Here is a 10,796-nt window from a genome sequence, read left to right on the forward strand (position 1 = left end):
TAGAAAACCAAAATAGTGGTGAAAAGAATAGCCATTGAAATTTTACACAACTTCATAGCACCTCCAAAAAGTGACCAAATTTTATCTGGTGACAAACAGTGAAGTTTGTACATGAACATGGTCTTCCACATGTTGTTTTCAAATGTTAAATTCTTAAGGCCTCCAACTAGTTGAAGTGACTGGTGCAAAGACATTAAACCAGTTACTGTGTGGCTTCACCAGATAAATAGATTTCATTTCAAGTTTAATATTAGCACTTTCTGTTCATGTAGTCAATATACAGCAGGAACACTTGTCAGAGTAGGAACAGCCATGCTGACTCAGACCAACATCCTTTTACAAGAGCAAGGAGAATCCTAGAGGGCCACCATGGGAGGTATTTCTCCCAAATACTTTTCTGACCCCTAACTATTTCTGTTCAGGGAATTTCCTGAGACAAACATCATACTGAACCATACTAATTTGAAGCGTCTGTTATGAAACAAGATGGGCAATAGAGCCAGGTACATACAATATGTATCCACCAGTTCAGAGACTGTTGGAGGTGGGAGCCTAAATAAAGCAGTCTGCTCAGTGGTCTTCTCTGTGCTGTTCTAAATTGCCTGCTTGGCTTCTAAATCCTCCACCCTCTATTGCTTTATAAAGCTGGTTGTGATTTCTGCTCCCAACTCATGCTGGCATTAACAAGGAGAGCAGTTTGAGTAAAAGTACATAAACTGCAGACAACTGTTAGACTGTCAGTTACAAAAGCCTGGCCAACAACAACGCCTCAGGGATAAACAATCAGAATACCATACTGAACAGTAAAGAATCAACCACTTCATACCAAGAACAATTTGTAGTCCCAAAGTATCTGGTTTTGGATCTGCTGCCCTTAAATTTGTTTAATCCCCTTTTAAGCCTGCTGATATTTCCTGCTTCCACAAACTCCTGTGACAAAAAGTTCCTGAAGTTCATTACCCTTTGTATAAAAAATGTATTTCATTTTAGCTGTTTCATGCTAATCTTCTGCTAATTCAGTGAGTGCCTGCTGTTATAGTCTTGTGGATTATGCTGAAAAATAGTTTTGTGTTCTTTTTAACCACTTTGTAAACCTCATGAATATATCATTCAATCTCCGACTTTCCAAATTTAAATGTCCCAGGGCTTTAGTTTCTTAGCGTATGGTAACTGCTGCATTGTCCTGATCATTTTAAGAGCCTTCCTCTGCACTTTATTTATCTCCTGTTCCCTGTAGACATGAAGACTGGGACTACACACCTTATACCTAATGCAGGTGCAACAAAATTTTCTGCATTGGCAAAATAATGCCCATGAAGTTGTTTTCCATACCCGTTCTGGTGACACAGTTCACTCCAGTGCTTCTCTTTGGGCTGCTTCTGCACACTAAGGAAATTTCAGAGAGCTGACTCCAAGTGTTTGAGTTGCACACTGAGTTGCTGAATTTAGACCTGAGAACTGCATCTGTACACATGATATACATAATTTCTATTTCAAAGAATTACAGAATTGCAGAATTGGTAAGGCTGGAAAGACCACTGAAGGTCACCTGGTCCAACGACTCTGCTCAAGCAGGTTCCCCCAGAGCACCTTCCTCAGAAATGTATCCAGATGGCTTGTGAATATCTCCAGAGAAGGAGATTTCACAGCCTCTCTGGGCAACTTTTTCCAGTGCTCAGTCAGCTGCATAACAAAGAAGTTCTTCTTCATATTCAGGTGAAACTTCCTGTGTTCCATTTTTTTTTCCTGTTGCCTCTCATCCTATTGCATGATACCACTGAGCAAAGCCTGGCTCCATCCTCTTGATGCCTCCTCTTCAGATACTTGTTATGCATTTATAAGACACCCTCTCAGTTTTCTTCAGGCTAAACAGGCCCAGGTCCCTCAGCTTTTCCTCATAATTGAGGTGATACAGCCCCCAAATCATCTTTGTAGCCCTGTACTTACATACATCACTTTTTGCTTTTCTAAACTGAAACTCACTCACCACATTTTGCCTACCCACTGAGTCTTTTAGTAGGTGAAAGGTTTTAGTACCACTGCCAGACTTGGACATTTCATTACACTGTCTTATAACCATGTTCCTCGATCAGATCACTGATAAAGATATCAGTTAAACCAGTCCAGTGAGCACATCCCAAGGGACACTACTACCAAAACACTGCTTCCTCTTGTCTAACCAATTTTAATTCCACTATAGGACCTTTACTACAGTTCTCTGATGACTTAATTTCTGTTATTGTCAGGGTCTGGGGGCAGCAATAAGCCTTAATTGCCCTGACCATCTTCTCCTGGGGCCACATCCACACCTATAATTGAGAGCCCAGGGCTCTAGTTTAGCTCTAGCCCTGATTCTGAGCCACACTGCAGGTAAATAATTTTCTTAGCCTTTTGTCCTCCTGCCCTGGCTTTCTGGCTGAGATTTTATTATGCTGCTGGCTTAACCCTGTCTCTCTGCCCGTGTTATGGTTGGACCTGAGCTATAATCTTCTTCTTTATCTCCTGTTCCTCCTGGCAGGACATCCTGAATCAACCCTTCACCTGACTTCATTCACCCTGCCTGGGTAATGGATGTCACCCCTTATGGTCACCCTCCTGGTCTTGGAGTGCTGTGGTTCAGAGCCCGAGGGTGAGGGCACTGCTTGTCCTGAGCTTACACTTGGCTCCTAGTTTACCCCCTCAAGGAACAGCCCTTCTGTTGCTTTCTGACGGAAATAAATTCAGTTTGGAGTCTTGTACAGGCTTTTTAAAAATCTGGACATATTACGTTTGTGGGCACCAGGGTAGTGAGGGAGGATTTTCCCTTTACGGAAGTCGCACAGATTCTTTTGTGAAGGACTTGATTTATCTAGGTGTTCTATGGTCTAGTTCATCATTATAGACTCTATCATCTCACCAGGGCCGAAAATCTGTCTCTCTAGTCTGTGGTGCCCAGTTTTTCCTGCAGAGCCCCTTTTGTGGGTGGGAGTTGTATCATTAGTCCTCTGGCATCACAGATATTTGCATGACAAGTTGCACGCCTTGGCTGGCAGTTCTGCAATTTTATGGTAGAGTTACTTAGGGCTCTTGAGTAAGTGCCAGCTAGCCCTGTTTATTTTTTAGTACTTTTAAAATTTCTTTCTGAATTGCTGCATTTAGCATTGAGATTACCTGCACATGCTAGTGTTTTTCAAATGGTCTTTAGTCTGATTGTAGGGGTTTGCTTTTGTAATTGTATGTTTTTTGTGAATTTGGTGTGTGATTTCTTTGTGTTGGTGCTTTGAGGTTTGTTTGTTTTGTTGGGATTTTTTTCCTCTCTAATTTTCTGACTTCAGAAAGTCCTCTGTCACAAAATTCTTTGTGATGCATTGATTTACTTTACTGGCTGTTATTACAGCTTTGTAACCAATTTTGTCGTGAATATTACTGCAGAAGAGCCTTCCCATTAATATCTTTTGAACCAAGCCCTGGGAACACTCAGTGCCAAATCTGGAATAGTGTCATATCCTACAGGTCTCTCAACTGGATGGATGAAGAATTAGTTCTTTCATTGCAATCTCTCATTATAACTAAATCTGCAGCTTCTCCATTCCTGTTGAGCTTTTCCTGATCATAATCTCCATTAAAATATCAGCTCATTAGAACATCTCTCATATTATGTTTTTCCTTTTAGAACATGGGATTTCTCCCCTTGGAAACTTCAGGGTGTTTATTTTTCCTTGTGATACTGGATGTGTAGAGTTTCAGGTGCAGCACCACTCCCTCCTTATCCATTCTGCCCCTCTAAAGTTGGTAGGCTTACAAACAGGGTATTGCTCTACTGGCTGACCTTTCAGGAGGCCTCTGATGTGATGCTCCATCAGGGTGACCACTCATTGTCTGTCCAGTGCTTCTTCTGTCCTAATTTCTAGGTATCCATCACTGGAGTGGAAATACTTTTAGGCCTTGCTTTTGACCTGTTGCTCAATATAGCAACCTAGCTCTTCATTGCTTATGCTATTTATTCTTTTGACTTTTTCAGGTATCTCAGATGTGCCAAACTAACCAAGCCTCTCATCACTGCTCTGAGCCCAGAGAACAACTTCATGTAAACATGCTGTTGGCAGTGTCTCAGTCACTTTTGGCTGTCAAAATTATCCTAGATATTTGTGTTTATGAATCTGCGACATTGTCAGTGGGCCAGAAGATATGATACTGATACAAACCATGACCTTTGAGACCTGCTCCATCTGGAGGATGTGTAGAGTCCTCGTGAAATGGTATCAGATGCTTATGTGTGGAAAGCTGAATGAAGCTCCTGACAATTGCAGTCTGCTCAGTGCTAATCAAGGTAGTAATGTACATCTGTTTTTTCCTGCCACATCTCATTACATGTACATTTGTGCCTGAACACAAGGGCAGATGATAACCATTTTTTAAAATAAGGATAGTGTTAGCATGAGACTTTTTGGGGTATCCTTGTCTGAGTGTAAAACAAGAAAGTCTGCTGGGTGATTGGCAGAGACTGGAAAAGCTGAATAAAAGCTTCAGGGGAAAAGAAAGTAATGAAAACAGCAGGGCAACTGAAGCATTTCTAAAACTTTTTAGCTTTTGGAATAATTTTTATCATTTCCCTAATGACCATTTTCCCTGCCAATGTTACTACTATCCACTACAGTATTACATCCTACAGATAAACAAAAATTCCACAAAGACGGAGATGCATTACCACTGGTTAAGGTAAAACTCTACTCTGAACTTTTTGGCTTATGGATATGTAAGCTACTGTACTTTTTCTAGGAACTATGTTATTAAAAGACATTGTCCTTAGACAGTGTCATTGGCTTAGATTACAAGAGAAGTGAAACATCATAGAAGAAAGATATGCTGTGTTTTTTTCTTTTTAATTGTGATCAGATTGTGCTATTTCATGGCATTGAACTTTCCCTTCTTTTACAGGCCCCTAAATTGCCATTGACATTTCAGTTGAATAATTGACCTTAACAGATTTTTAGGCATATACTCAAACTTGCTATATGCTCTGAGTAGTCACTGACCTCAGGGAAGGATTTTACTTTATAATTATTCAGGTCCTGACAGAAAGTCTTTATGCAGATCATATCCACAGCTCATGCTCTTACACAGGTAGCATTAGGGAATGGGAGAAAAAACATATGATGGGTCAAGCTGGGCACAGATTTGGAGGATAGTATATGAAGGTGGTTGATGTATTTCATTATTTCTCCTTATTTGAAAACATCCTGTTTATTGCCCATTTGTTGTGTGGGCTCAAGGTGATAGAACGTATTTAAAGCCTACACTAAAAGTCTCCATGTTAGTAGGTCATCCAAGATTTCCAGACTCTTACAATCTCAAAAGCATTTTTGGAAAAAAGCATGTTTAAATATTACTCTTTCTACCCTTGGGATACCAGTGATGTTCATTGACCCAGATCTACTGTCCTTGAATAAGTGTCCAGAATCCTCCAGCAATAAGATTCCATGGATTAAAATTACATTATTTCTGTTTACGTAAGCTCAGCATCCTGGCAGCATGGCTATTTCTTCCTGGTTTGATACAAACACCATAACTGGAAAAAAACCTCACATAATAACAGGCTAGTGACAAAGCTGTAAAAAAACAAGCAATAACCAACAAAATATTTGAAGAGTGACATCTTCACTTGTCAAGGGGTGTAAAAGTAACAGTTGGTGGAATTTTATTTACAAAGAGGACAACAGCAGTGGAAGATTAGTTATTGAGGTCATCCTTCTTGAATCCAGGGCAGAATCTGAAGTACAGTGTCCTTTTTGAAGTCAGCTGTTAGTGGGATTACTAGCTATTACTAGACCCATTACTAGGGACAGCATAAAGTAAGGAACTGAAATTTCTACATCCTGTCATTTGTTCTAAAGTATTTAGAAGCTCCATCAATTGTGGAAAGACTTTAAAATGTGCACTCTGCACTGGATGACCTTAAGATTTTATTGGTAAGACAGAGCAGATGAACAGAAATCATCCCAAAGAGAGGGACTTATTTCTCTTTTGCACTTGAATAATTTTTCCAGTGTCTTTCAATTTTTCACCCCCCTAGGTTATCTTTTTCTAGGCTTTCTCTTGGATCTCATTTGAACTCTCCCTAATTGATCCACAGCTTTATCAAACTGCAGCACCTTTAACTGGACAAAATACTTCAGCTAAATTCCTGTTATCTGACCCATACAAAAAGGATTTTTTTCTTCATGTCCTATGCAGATCCCCATTTCTCCATCAGAATGGGATTTTTCTATTTTCATCAGCAACAGAGCATAGATGATCCTTTCAGTTTAGGAACCACCATTCCACCTCATTCCAGAAGAGCTGCTGCTGAATCCAGCATTTCTCAAGTATGTGCTTCAGCTGCTTACAGGACATTCAGGATAACCAGAAGGACATCAGAAATACTTTAGGCATTTCTAGATTTGGGAGTTGCCAGACTGGGCAATGTGGACCACTCGTTTAATTATAGGTAAACACATTTTACATGAATCATGTCCTAAGTTTACAAATCCTTTGCCAAAAGAGCAAGGGACATGCTCAAGGTCTCATAGAGATGGAACATGAGCTTCTATGCAAAAGATAAATGGGCCCTGAGACATTAAAGATGAGACTATCACAGTATGAATTGAAGAGCCCTTTATTTCCACTGACATATTAGTCAGCTTTTGACAGCAGGGATGATCATCACTCCTGGGGACTAAAAGGGTTCAGAATAGACTGTGCAATCAGTCAAGTTCATAATACAGTTTTGTTGTGGTAATAAGCTGTGCTCCACTGCAGGCTGGGGAGTGAATTGTAAAACAACTCGCAAAAGCTTGTTAGTGTGTAGTACCATGGCCTACACAGCTCCCATGCATAGAGCTGAGACACAGAAGAGGATGGATGTCACCTGAGACAGACACCTCACAGACACTGGAAGTTTCTTTTGTTGTGTGTTATCTGCCAGACTATTCTTTTAAGCAGTTAGTGGCAACTGGGCAGCAAGGGAATGCCATTGTAAGTGAAGATTGGCCAGCTCTGTATGCATGTTTATTAGCAAGATTTTGAATTGGTCATGAAGTTTTAAAGAAAGAGTCTTCTGAAACCCCAGACATGAACAGGTCCATTTTATAAGCCCACATTTACTTTAGATTTATGACCAGAGGCAGCATTAGAAATGTAGAGTAAGTTGAAATAGATAATTGTAAAGAAAACCATTGGTTATGAGAAACAGCAGAGATAAAAACTTTGATGTATGTCAGGATGTATGTATGTATGTCCAGATATGATGAGACAAAAGTCTTACCCATAAGTAACAAATCACAGAAATGTATGACTGTTAAAAAGGATTTGGAGCTTCTCAACTGAGTTTAGTGAAGTCAGAGGAGTATCTGTGAACATATACCACAAATGCAAGTAAAGAGAAAACACTTACCAGTTAAAGTCTGGGGCGAGAGGAAAGTTTTGGTTTTTTCAGTCAACAGTGTCATAATCTCTGAAGATAAAATAAGAGAAACTGATGGAGGAAACACAGGATCACTCACTTGATGTGCCTGCTACCTGTTATACTGCATGGTGTTGTGTGATACACAGAGTGGCTGGACAGGAGAAGACCCCTGCTTGCCTCGTCCTGAATGCTGCTCTCTGGGACTGATGTAGATCCTGGGAGAAGGAGATTTCTTTTGGACTATCTAGGCGTGCACACCTGGAGCAGAAGATGGAATGGTCAGTATGGAGCTTGAGGAAGACAGACAGTGGGAGACTGCTGTGTTTAGATGTTGGAAGTTTTCTGAGAGGTTTAGGGAGCAAACACACATCTTAGAGGTGATGAGAAGAAGACCTTCCCAGTGGACTCCATGCAGGCTGCCCAGCTTTTGTTGCAATTTAGAGCATCAGGAGAAAGCTGTTGGGCTGAGGGAAGGCTGGTGAAAATGATCTGCATGCCAAAGGGCAGCTCTGTTTACTAACCTTGTATTTTAATCTCTTTCATCTGTTGGATTTGACTCATTTTGATGTCAAAAATTACTGCTTTTTGGTCTGTGTTTTCAGGAATCTTGGCTGTAGAGATCTAAACCTTTGCTATTTTTGGCACCCTCCCTGTAAGTGCAGACAGATGCACCTGGAAGTAATGGCTGGCTCACGAGCCTTTCAGAGTCAGCAAGGCCTGGATTCATCCCACTGAGCATTCAGCACAAAGCTGAAGTAATTAAGGAAAGCAGTAACCTTTCCTAACTGCATTTTACTGAGAAAGTGTATGTTTTAGTGGGAACTTTTTCCATAGGAATGCATTACCAGGCTCATGAGAAGTTGGCTGAAGGGCCAGAAAAGGACAGACCTATTCCTCCGGCTGATCACCCCAGCACCTTGTGAGCCATAGATTCACCCACTCAGAAGCCAGGAATTTATCTCCAAGAGGGCAGAAATGAAAATGCCTTTGTGGAACTGCACAGGGTTATGTCAGGCTGAAAAAGAAGGTGGTTGGTGACAAGATTTTTCTTACTGTGAGTGGTATTACACTGGTGCAACAAGGTAAACCTACTGTTAGGAATACTGGATCCAGGACCCAGGCTGTCATCCAGCATTCTATATTTCTGCAATATAGATCAGGTATCTCTAATAAAGGACATTTCTATGAATGCCAGCAAAAAATGCAGTGTTCCCTCTTACAGTAGACCCAAGGCTGTTTATAATGGAGGAGAAACATTTCAGATATTAACTGATTGTAATGTCTCATCTTCCTTTGTTTGTCAGTCATTGCTAAGGAAAATGAGAAAAGAGCTGAAGTATGGAGCTCTGTGTGTGATGGCAGGACTCCTGGGTTCCTCCCAGCCCTTTTGGGAAGCTGAATTTCCTATACACTGCCCAAAGGAAAGAAAATAGATTGGTATCAGAGAACCCCATCACCGACTCTCTTGGAAAAATGCTTGTTTTCACTAATAGAACTTGCTAGCTAATGTTAAGGGCTACATGGTAGCCACTGTGCAATAGTAGGTCCTGGCTGTGTCTTCTCCCAAGCACCCTCCCAAGCACCCCCAGCCTTCTCCCCAGCATGGCAGCACAAAAAGCAGAAAAGGCCTTGGCTCTGTGTAAGCCCTGCTCAGCAATGACAAAAACATCACTATATAATCAACCATATGTTTAGCACAAATCCAAGATGGATTCTCATACCTGCCACTGTAAAGAAAATTAACTGTACCTGAACCAAAACCAGCACATTTGTGTATAAAAATTTGGATCCTAAAATACCACCAATATTTTGGAACAAAGGAATTACTGATGTACGCAAAAGAATAAAGAAGGTGATAAGAAAGTAAATGTTTGGGTAATATTCACCTCAGCTTTGGTTGTCTGAAATGAGATTTCAGATTAAGGTAGTTATTTTAGCTTCTGAGACCAAGACACATGTCTATATCTAATTAGATGCCCATCCTATTAATCCCATTTTTCCACTCTATGGTTCATCTCCTGCATACAGCTCCATCCATCTTATTGTCTTTTTTCCATTTTTCTTCAGGACTTTCTTTTAAGTCTGTTCATGGATCTTCTCTTAATTTTTTTTTTTATTTCTTCACTTTTCTCCCTTCCTTACTGTTTTTTCTTCCCTTCAGCAGTCTTGCTTTTTTTTTTTTTTTTTTTTTTTAAATTTTTTTTTCCCCGGAAGGAAGAGGAATTAGTGACAAAAGGGTGAATCCCAGAAGTTTGGTTCCTTATCTGACATCTCTTACATGATGAACTTTGTATTTCCAAAATTGGCCTACAAAGTTCATGAGAACAGAAAACTCATGAGAAAAGACTGTCTTGCATGATTTTGAGTGTTTTCCCCTTTTCACTTGGCTAAGGATACAGTTTGAATGGAGGACTTTGGCATTCTGACTTGTAGAAGTTGCCAGAAATTGGAAGCACAAAGACATGAAAAATGAAAATAAATTAGCCAAGGGTTTTGAAGCTAAAAATAAGTTGGTTTGCAGAGTTCAAGTTTTAACAAAAGGTTCAAGGTCAGGAGCTGGAAAATATCTAATTTGATATGGCTTAAATTTATCCATTGATACAATTTTTTTGAGTTTTACAATTTGGGCCTTGTATTCAACATGGGTTTGAAAGAAAGTTGTACATATTCTGTCGAATTGCTGCCTGACTGGGGATCAGTGAGCTCTGTTTTGTGCATATCTTACACCACAGAAGTGATGATTGCTACCATAAAGAGGATGCACTGGAAGGAGGCAGAAAAAAGAGATTTACTTTCCAGAAAATACGGTCTCAAGGAGTGCCAGTGGCAGATGCAGGTGCAGAATTCTGTTTGAAACACACAAAACCCATTTTTGGCCTTTAAGAACAAAGCTTTCTAACACTATTTGTTCTAACAACAACCTTAACTCCAGAAGCTGGAGGCTGACTGTAAACCACATGTGGTCAAGGGTTTCAAAGCAAACTGAGTGTTACAGATGTGCAACGAGGTTCATAGTGGTGGTAAGTGCCAATGCTTCTAATAGAAGCTGCCTTCAGCCACCTCTTAAAAACCTTAGACTTTATGAGAAACTGAAAGGTGCGGCTTTTTCATGTGATGGAAACTTTAATTTAGTTTTCCACAAGTACTTTTTGTGCCTAAAATAGTGACTTAATGTAAATCTAAAAATATTTTCTATAGGATTGGATGGCACCTAATTTTTGTTAACAAAAAGAATGGCTGAAGAAAATATTAAAGTTTTTATTGAAGTAATAATTTTATTTTTCAAACATGGAATGAAATATTAGAAAAATGAACATCTCAATACAACTTGGCTGTTATATATTCTTTTTGAACACCATAGAAGAATGAAATA

The 10,796-nt window shown here is 39.9% G+C and overlaps 1 long non-coding RNA gene across 1 annotated transcript; it reads left to right on the forward strand.

The window, feature by feature from the left end:
* Window positions 1-2,348: 2,348 nt before the first annotated feature.
* LOC146440116 (uncharacterized) lies at window positions 2,349-10,519 on the forward strand. The gene is made up of 3 exons (XR_014851041.1): window positions 2,349-2,370; window positions 4,001-4,309; window positions 6,113-10,519. It is a non-coding gene; the product is annotated as an uncharacterized LOC146440116 (long non-coding RNA).
* Window positions 10,520-10,796: the final 277 nt, after the last annotated feature.

The sequence above is a fragment of the Lichenostomus cassidix genome, chromosome 3 (genome assembly GCF_008360975.1).
Source record: "Lichenostomus cassidix isolate B80296 chromosome 3, HeHo_3.0, whole genome shotgun sequence".
NCBI lineage: Eukaryota > Metazoa > Chordata > Aves > Passeriformes > Meliphagidae > Lichenostomus > Lichenostomus cassidix.